This window comes from Argiope bruennichi, chromosome 1, assembly GCF_947563725.1.
Source record: "Argiope bruennichi chromosome 1, qqArgBrue1.1, whole genome shotgun sequence".
Taxonomy (NCBI): Eukaryota; Metazoa; Arthropoda; class Arachnida; order Araneae; family Araneidae; genus Argiope; species Argiope bruennichi.
In genome coordinates this window covers 98,685,047-98,694,376 of record NC_079151.1, presented here as the reverse complement: position 1 = coordinate 98,694,376, position 9,330 = coordinate 98,685,047, and the positions used below count along the sequence as shown (strand labels likewise).

The 9,330-nt window shown below is 24.2% G+C and overlaps 1 long non-coding RNA gene across 1 annotated transcript; it reads left to right on the top strand.

Annotated features, from left to right (window-relative positions):
• The first annotated feature begins 1,373 nt into the window (after positions 1-1,373).
• Positions 1,374-2,879, top strand: LOC129979451 (uncharacterized). The gene is made up of 3 exons (XR_008785229.1): positions 1,374-1,437; positions 2,616-2,706; positions 2,808-2,879. It is a non-coding gene; the product is annotated as an uncharacterized LOC129979451 (long non-coding RNA).
• Positions 2,880-9,330: the final 6,451 nt, after the last annotated feature.

Below are 9,330 nucleotides of genomic sequence, written 5' to 3'. Positions count from 1 at the left end.
CAGTACATATTATCACATTTATCATTATCATTTTTGTATTCACATCTGAAAATATTGTTAAGAATTTAGCCATTTTTTTTTTTTTTTTTTTATTCTCTGGCTGTTATTTTTTTTTTTTTTTTTTTTTTTTCAATTTCTTGATTTCTGTGATTTTGAATATTGCATTTTTTCTAAATTTCAGTTTCCTGCTTTTAATGTATTCATTTATTGTATTATATAGAAAGAAGACGAGAGACATGTTCTCATAAAGAGGCTTGAAAAATTAAAAAAGCAACAGGAAATACAGAAGGAAAAATTGATGATGAAGGTAAGCATTGATATTTAATAATTTATTTAAATTTTTTATTAGAAAGTTCTTTCACAAAATTATAAGTTGAAATTTATAGGGAATTTATTTAAGTTAACACCAATTAATGTATCAAACTTTGTTTCGTCTCTGTGTAATCCTCTGTAAAAATTTTCTTTTTTCGGACAACTAATTTTGTGTGTGCAAAATGTTAATTTATGTAAAATATTAAAATAAGAAAAATCTTCATACCATCTACACTGGCTAGAATTCGTAATGTGGTCTTCAATTATACATGTTTAGAAGTTTCGAGTGGTTTCTACATATTTCTAAACTTAAAATTTCAGTAATAGCTATTCCACAGCAATTTCGGACTGTTCATTTCAATATCCATCAACCAATAAAACAAGTAATCAAGTTTTTTATTTGTTTCTAAGTGACAGCGACATAAAAAAAATTTTCGAGCTAAAGAAAAAATTTTTTGCATTTACTGTGATGTTAATCATATTGAAATTTATCTGTTTCAAACATTTTGTTTGCTGTAAATTCCAATTTTTAAATAAGTCTTGGATTCTCATGATGCTTCTTAATATTATGTTATATATGTACAAAGGATGTAAAATTTTCAATTGATAAAAAAAAATATCTTTGTTCTTTTACTTTTTAAAAAACCTTTGCTAAAACCTTTATTCTTCATAATCCATACAGAAAAGATTTGAAGATAATTTATTGAATAATGTTGGATTTTGTTTCAAGTGAATTTTTATTTAATTGTCACTCAAATGTTTTTCAAGTGTGAACCAAATTTTTAAGCATTTAAGATTTCCTTTTCCTGGATTTCTGCAGAAAATTTAACGTTACATTAGTAGATACGAAATGAACTGTTTAATTTGCCCTTAATGGAAAGACAATAGACATACAGATTTTCCCCCTGTATTTTACGTGAGAAAAAAAAAATGAATATATAAATGGTACTTTTAGATCTAGTATCTAGTTTGTATAAATTTTATTAACATTTTTATGTTATTTATAAACATTTATATTTTAAACATTATTTTTTAATTACCTTATGCTATTGTGCGCTCTAGATTATTTCTGGACGGCCATATAAAAATGCATGGGCTCATAGACTTGCAAAAAACCTATTCCAGGTAAGGCTTATTCTTGAAATTTTTTATATATTTAATGTTACTTATTAGGCGACTGCTAATTTAAACTGCATTAATCCATTTTGTATTTTAATATTGTGGTTATATATCTTTATATTTTATTAGTATATTTGAGATTTACTTATTTGCAAACAAGAAGCTATTTCAATTTTTTTTTTTTTTTTTTTGTTTCATTTTCACGTTTTAGGTGAAAAAGAATGCAATTTTCCTTTTTAAATGTTATTTTATAAACAAAGTTGCAAACAAATAGAGGGTATATCTTTTATAATAATCAGTTTAGTTCATCTAAGTTTTTATATATTTGCAAATTTCCCAGAGATAAAATATTTAATACATGCAGTTTTACAGCCTCAGTTTTCTAGGAAAATCTCCCATAAAATTAAAAATTTTTTTTAGTTATTTTCGTGAAATAATTACATTTCTCAATTTTACTACTTGATATTTAAATAATATTAAAATATATAAATTATTTTGAAATATTTTATTTTCGTGTTTGGAATTTTTTTCAACATGTTGTAATGATGCATCATAGTTTTTTTTTTTTTTTTTTTTTTTTTTTTTTTTTTTTAGTGGCACTGCCAAATTCAGTTGACTGTAATTTTAAAAAAAGAAAATGTCTTTAAAATATTTTATTAACTTCTTGCAATGTTTTTAATTAAAAATAAAAAGTTAAAAGCATACAAGCATTTTTAGAATATTATTTAGCAATAACTTGAATACATATCATCATTATTTTTTAATTAAATCATAGATTTTTGAACTATTACTTATTAAGAAGAATAATGCTGTTTACGTAAACTGAAACAAACGGATATTGGGGCTACAATGAATTCTTTTAATCAGTGCTTCAGAATTATAAAATAAATCTGCAAAATAGAAAGCTGTATTCTCTATATTTGTTTAAAATAATAAATTTTATCTCTAGAAATAGATGTTTATTATTATTATTATACTTATAGAGTACTTTTGGAAAGACATCATAAAAATAAAATAGCAAGAAGAAAAGTAATTAAAATTTAGAATTCTAATTCTCATAGAATGCTTTTAGTCATCATGAAGTTCTTAATTATTTCTTTTTTTATCATTATTGAAAAATCCTTGTTATGAGATGTTAATATATAATTTGAATAATTTTTTTTACTGATTTTGTTCTATCATAGAAATCGTTGTTATTCATCCCCATATTCCTGGTCTGCTCCGTCTACTAAAAACTGATGTAATTTATAAACCTGGACATTTCGTTATTGTAAGGTAAATTTTTTAAGTCATTTTTCTGCTTAACTATTCTTGTTTTTCCTTTTAAATGCAACAAGTAAAAAAAAATCATTACAATTATTCCCACATAAATATAGGTTTGCAGCACTTTTGGGTTCCGACTAGAGGCAGATTTCCAACCAGGCAGAGGGAGTTCAATGTGTTCTGCCTTGCCTAAGGTTGTTGACTTGACAGTGCTGCAGGTAAGGTGCACTTAGTCTCGTTTCCACAGAAATTTTAAAGAATACAAAGTATATAAACTATTATAAATATACTGTATTGGATTACTATCAATTTATTGAATATAAGTAAGTAGTTAGGCTTCATGTGATTGATTATGCTCACTTAGTTAATATACAACATTTATGGACACTCAGCTTCCTTTCACATAGTTTAAAATGTACAAACATGAAAGTTGCACAGTCATAATCTTTATTGATATTTATCTCTAAAACTGGCAAGTATCAAATTAGTTTATTATAAAACTGGCAACGCATTCAAAGCAAATTTTCAAAAATTGTTGAAATTTATGATTTAATACATCATTATCAGTGCGGTTATTTAACCAATATATTAAGATTTATAGAATCAAAAATTAATGGGCTGCTTGTAAATTTTTGGTGTAGACCTAAAGTTAACCAACTGTGGTGATAAATTTCTTTAATTCTCTTTTCTTTTTTAGACATTATTCTTTACAATCAAAAATTCATTGCGTAAGAAATTTTTATTCTGCCTTCTTTTGTCTCTTGGTAAATTATTTTATTCAAGCTAATCAAAAAATTATATTTATAAATTAAACAATTATTATTGAAAAAATTAACGATTAAAAAAAATATTTTTATGATGGAGCTAGATGGAAATTTACCAAGAATTTTTTTATGCAATGATTTTTTAAAGCTGAATATGTACTCTGAAACTGATTAATAAAAATTGTATTAGCAATATTTTTCCAATTGTTCTTTTTGATGAATAGACGTAAATGGTATAAGTATTGTGATAAACTGCAAATGATTTAGAAAAAGAATGGATCATGTGAGACGTGAAAAAAATAGAAAGCTGCTTGCTGTTCAGATCTTCTAAACTAAATTATGGAAAAACTCACCTCAATCTTAAACTAAATAAATTTATTATTAAATCATTTGTTGCTTAGTTAATCATTGTAGAAATTTTTTGTTAAACTTTTTAGTTGTCTGATAAAAATATCATTTTCTCTAAAACAAATATTTTAAAATTCGATTTTTATGCGTTTATTCACATTCCATTACCAAATTGGCATTTTTATCAGCCATATTATTTAAGATGTTAAAGCTACAACTTTTGTTTAAAATATTTTGTCATTTCACTACTTAATTTAGTTTTATATATAATTTATGTATTTTATAGTGCATTAACATGTCGCCACCTTTTTTTTTAGGTGGTTTCAATATGATGATACCTTGCCAACCTAAAGATCAACTTTTTGGAGACCTCAGGAGTCTGGAAAACAAAACCACCTGAGCCTGTACCACCCAAAGCGATAACGAAATGTAATTAAATATTCATTATTTCTAGATCTTTTATCCATTTCTTCAAAATTAGAGACTGATCTGTCACAAATATTGACAATATACATATTTAAGAATTCCAGTACTCTTTGTAGAAATAATATAACTAGTAGTAATTAATGTAGAAAGAATAAAATTTTATTGAAATATTGCCCTTTTACCATCTTTGTAGGTGGATTTTAAAATTATGAAATAATTAGTAAAAATATTTCATGGTCCTATAAAACATGTTTAATTATTAGAATCTCTATCACTATATTCCTGCAATTGGTGAGCGAAACTTATATTCAGAATTATATGGATTAATTTATCTTTCATTATTGATAATTAATGTTTTTTCTTTCATTAATAATAATGAATTAAATTTTAAACATAAGTGTTATAACAGAAAATGTTTGCATATACATTATGGATAAATGAAATATTGGAAGATTTTATTTATGTGGCGGGCAGGCTCCAAATATGCGCCCTGGCCTTTAAAATTCAAATGTCAGAGCTGTTATTTATATTGTAAAATGTAATTGAGATTAAAAAAACGCATTGATTGATCTGCTTGTATGCATTCTCTAAGTTTTCACAGCTTAATAAATCAATTTGTAAGGAAAACACTCGACGTTATTTTTATTATTTTTAATATTTTGCTATATATGCATTGTAGTTGAATGCAAATTGCTTACCTTTTTTCTTTCATTGTATTATGATTTCCAGTATTTTCATAAATACTTTTTTAATGATTGTTTTAAAATAATCGGGAAATTGAAAGGGATTCCATTTTTCATTTCAAAAAATGGATTTTGGAAAATACTTGTAATTTCATGAAATTCTTTATCCATTTTAACAATAAATGACAAGATAACTCATGCCAACAAAAGAATTTGTAAAACAATAAGTGATATTTTTATTTTCTTGCAGGTCTGGTTTGATTAATTTTTCTGATGGTAAAAAAGGAAATGAAAGAAGAAAAACAAAGAAATAAATGAATGTTACTGTTTATGAGGACAACTTCCTTAATTTGCATTAATTGTAAATTAAATCAAATAATTGTAAATTGACTAATAACACCAGCCTGCAACAATTTCTTGTTTTAAAAGTAATAATTTTTTTTATATATTTTCGCATGCTTATTTAAAAAATACCAGTTTTTACGTATCACGTACAGTTTTTTAGAAAAGTAAATTTCACATAAAAAGTAAATTTCACTTCACATAAAATTGGGACTCATAAAGCAGTTTGTGAAAGCTTTGGATAAAGGTGGAAAATGTTTTGATTATCTTATATCGAAGTTCCCAAAATTGTCTAGCGCTAAAATTAAAGAAGGTGACAAATAGAGAGAAGCAGGCTTGGGTTACATTTAAAGATGTCGTAGGTTTTTTGGGAAATGTGAGAAAAGAAAATTACAAAGAACTTGTAACTGAGTTATTATGAACTTATCATCTTTTGGGGTGCAATATGAGCATTAAAATTCACTTCCTTCACTCACATTTGGAATACTTCCCAGACAATTTAGAAAAAATGAGTGACGAGCAAGGTGAAAGATTCCACCAGTATATAAAGGAGATGAAACGCACATATCAAAGACAGTGGGATGTTAACATGATGGCCGATTTCTGTTGGTCTTTAAAAAGAGACAGTGATGTGGACCATAAACTAAAAACCCAAAAAAGAAGCTTCTTGACTTCAAGAAAAACACAAGTTATCATAATATTGTAAATGAACAGCATTATTGTGTTTAGTTAATAGTAACTACAGTTGCAACTGTATGCATTATACTGCATTTTAATTTTTTCATCGTCATTTGTAAAAAATCTTTACGTGTTACATAAAATTTAGTTTGCATTTTGGAATGACATCATCAATGCTGATATAATTCAATTAAAATTTTACAAACAAAAAAAAATTCTTTTTTTTTGCAGGCTGGTGTAATTAATTGTAAATATTAATATTTTTTATTCTGTTAAAAAATGTCTCAAATAATACAAATATTTGTTAATTAATAATTCTGATTGATTAAAAAGCATTATTCATCATCTGTATATTTGTATTTTTAAATTTTTTTTAATTAATGTAATTCATAACAAAGAATTAAGACCTGAATAATAATAATAATAATAATAAAAAAAAAATGTAACGATTGTTTTAATTTTGATGTTTATCATTCATTTATTTTCTCTAATATTGGGGGTGGTGGAAGTTCACATTAATAATTTTGCTATGCTTTCTCTTGCTTTATTTGAACCCAATATCTAAATTTTCTTTTTTTATTTTAGGGATTATATGTCAAATTTATTATACCTTTAGTAGGATATTTTCTTTTCTTGTTTTTCTTATTTTTAATGTCACATAACTTATTCCTTTCCCCCATATTCACACTCATTCAAATTTTAAATAAAGTGTAAATATTCATTTAAGAACTTTTCAATTTTTCCTATTATGAAAAATCTAAATTGAATAAAACGAAAGTTTTGTCTATTGCAACAATGTGTACAAATAATGTTCCATCTTCTGTACAATTTCTGAAAATAATAACCTTATATATATGAACAATAAGAATTTTATTTAAGTAGCAATCAAACTAAAACATCAAATTTTGATCCTGCTGAATAACGTATTTTTTACATTTTACGACTTTTCAATATAAGTAATGATACGGTTCTGGACTTTCTTTTTCGTCCTCAAGAAAAATACTTAAAATTAAGGAAGCAGAAAATATTGTGAATGAAATACAATGACATAGTTATAAAATTCTTTAATTGCGCAGAATAGTTTTTCAGTTTACTCAGCTTTCACTTAAAGCATGCAGTTAGTTGAAACAAATGTCTTGACATTCATAACAGCAAAAAGTAATGTTATAATTTGAGTATAAAATTATCTTCATTTATTTACATTAAATATCGGCATAGTTAAAAAGATCTAAATATATATACGTATATGATACAAAGGTCTTAATTATGAACCTTTCTACAATGATATTTTCGGAAATTAGTTGAAAAAAAAAACGCCAAAGAAGCTTAACGAAAATTCTGCTTCACTAAAATCAATTCAAATAGATTAAAAATTAATGTATACCTTATTTAATGAACAAAGAAAGTGCACAAAAAGTGTTCATAGTTCATTTTTCTTTAAAATTGTTCTTTCGTAAGTATTCTATAATATCTAACACTTTTAAGCTATTTTAGATTTATCAATTATAGAATATATCAATATATTAAATAAAATATAATTTTGCATAACTGAAAAGGAAACGAAAGGCAAATAATGATGGGAATATATTCATAAATTAAAAGTACTGAATAATATATAACTAAAAATTAATAATAGTTGTTACAAATATACAAGTAGCATATGGTTTGTTTAAAACACAATTAAAACTTAAACACAAAAATTTATTTCCAAGCAGTAAGTATTTTTCTACACAATACTACAAGAAATTGTTTATTGATAATATGTATGTATTATGACTAAAAACAAACTAAAATATCTAATAAAAAATTAGATAACAATGTAATATTTATAACTCATTTAAAAATTAAAATATACTTAAATTGAAGTAAAAAAAAATAAAGAACAAAATCTTACAGGTTTTATATTCTTGAATTCTTTTTCAAATGGCTGTTTCCCAGCTATATTTCATCATTTTCTTTTTGATGGTAATTTTTTTCTTCAACTACTTTGTTTTTTATATCTTCATTCTCCTCGAATTTAAAATTCAAGCATTCATGAAAATTTCGATTATCTTCTATTTCTAAATAAAAATTTAAATTTAAAAATAAAGATTGTGCAAAAAGACTTATGCAAATAAAGTTTTTACAATTCCATTGTGAATATATAAACATGGCATATATTATCAAAAAGAGGGAAAGAGAAAAGTTGAATTTCTTACTACGCTTTATAAATTGAATAATATAGTGAATGACTTTTCTTTCCTGTGAAATGGTAATGTAGATGAAGTATTTTACAAGATTTCAATTGAAGTTCAACAATATGCTTAAAAAAAAATTTATTTAGAATCATTTAACAAAAAGATTAGAATATGTAAATCAAGGCCAGTGATTAATAAATTATTAAACTAAAATTATTATTGGATTGCAAGCATAATTACAAACAAATGGGGTTAAATCAAATAATATTAGAATCATTAAGCAAATAAATGCTTGCAAGAACACCAGTATTTAAGAGTTAATTCAAATATTATATTTCAATTCTCCTACTTTAATTTTAAAATATAGACAACTGGAAAAATTCAGGTGAATATTTTGATGAAGAAACTAAGAAGTTCTTTAAAAATTAAAAAAAAAATCTAACAGAAACCACTCGTGCAGTTTAATCCTTCACCACTTCTTATTAACATGCACATATGCAAAATGAACAATTTTTTTGCGGTAAATTAGTTTTACTGAAGAAACAATCTTGTGTTATCTTCTCCATGCATAATTTAATACAATTATCAATTTTAATAAATTGTTATAATATTTGAATATTTTAGGAAAATATTGAAAATTTATTTCAGTTATAACTAAACATATTCTTACAAAGCACATCTAAGATTTTTATAGAGAATTTTACACATGAATATGATTTATTTCAGTTATAGTAATACTGTAATAATTTATAAAAATGTGCTTTATAACTAGGGACTATTATATACATAATTTCATCATTATATGCTGAAACTTATTTTATGGTATATATTTTGAAAAGTTTGATATTATATTCGTGTTTAAGAAATTTATTTGTAAAAGATGGGAAATTTTTAATTATATTTAGTTATGTATGACTGTATTAAAAAAAAAATTGGAATTCTATTTTAAAAAGAAGCATTTTGTAACATTCATTATTTAAAATAAAATAATTTCACTCGATATCTCTTTATGAAAAAAAAAATTACGGTGAATAAACGAATTCATAATGAGAAATAAAGATGAGTTGCATTACATTTCAAAATACTTACTAAGAATTTAAAATTATTTTACTCTTTCTTATTTTGAGACAAATAAAAACAATAATTTAAAACATTGTCATGAATGAAAATGAGCAAAGGAAAAATGGGTACTTTTCCGTTAGTCGGGCGCAAATGTCA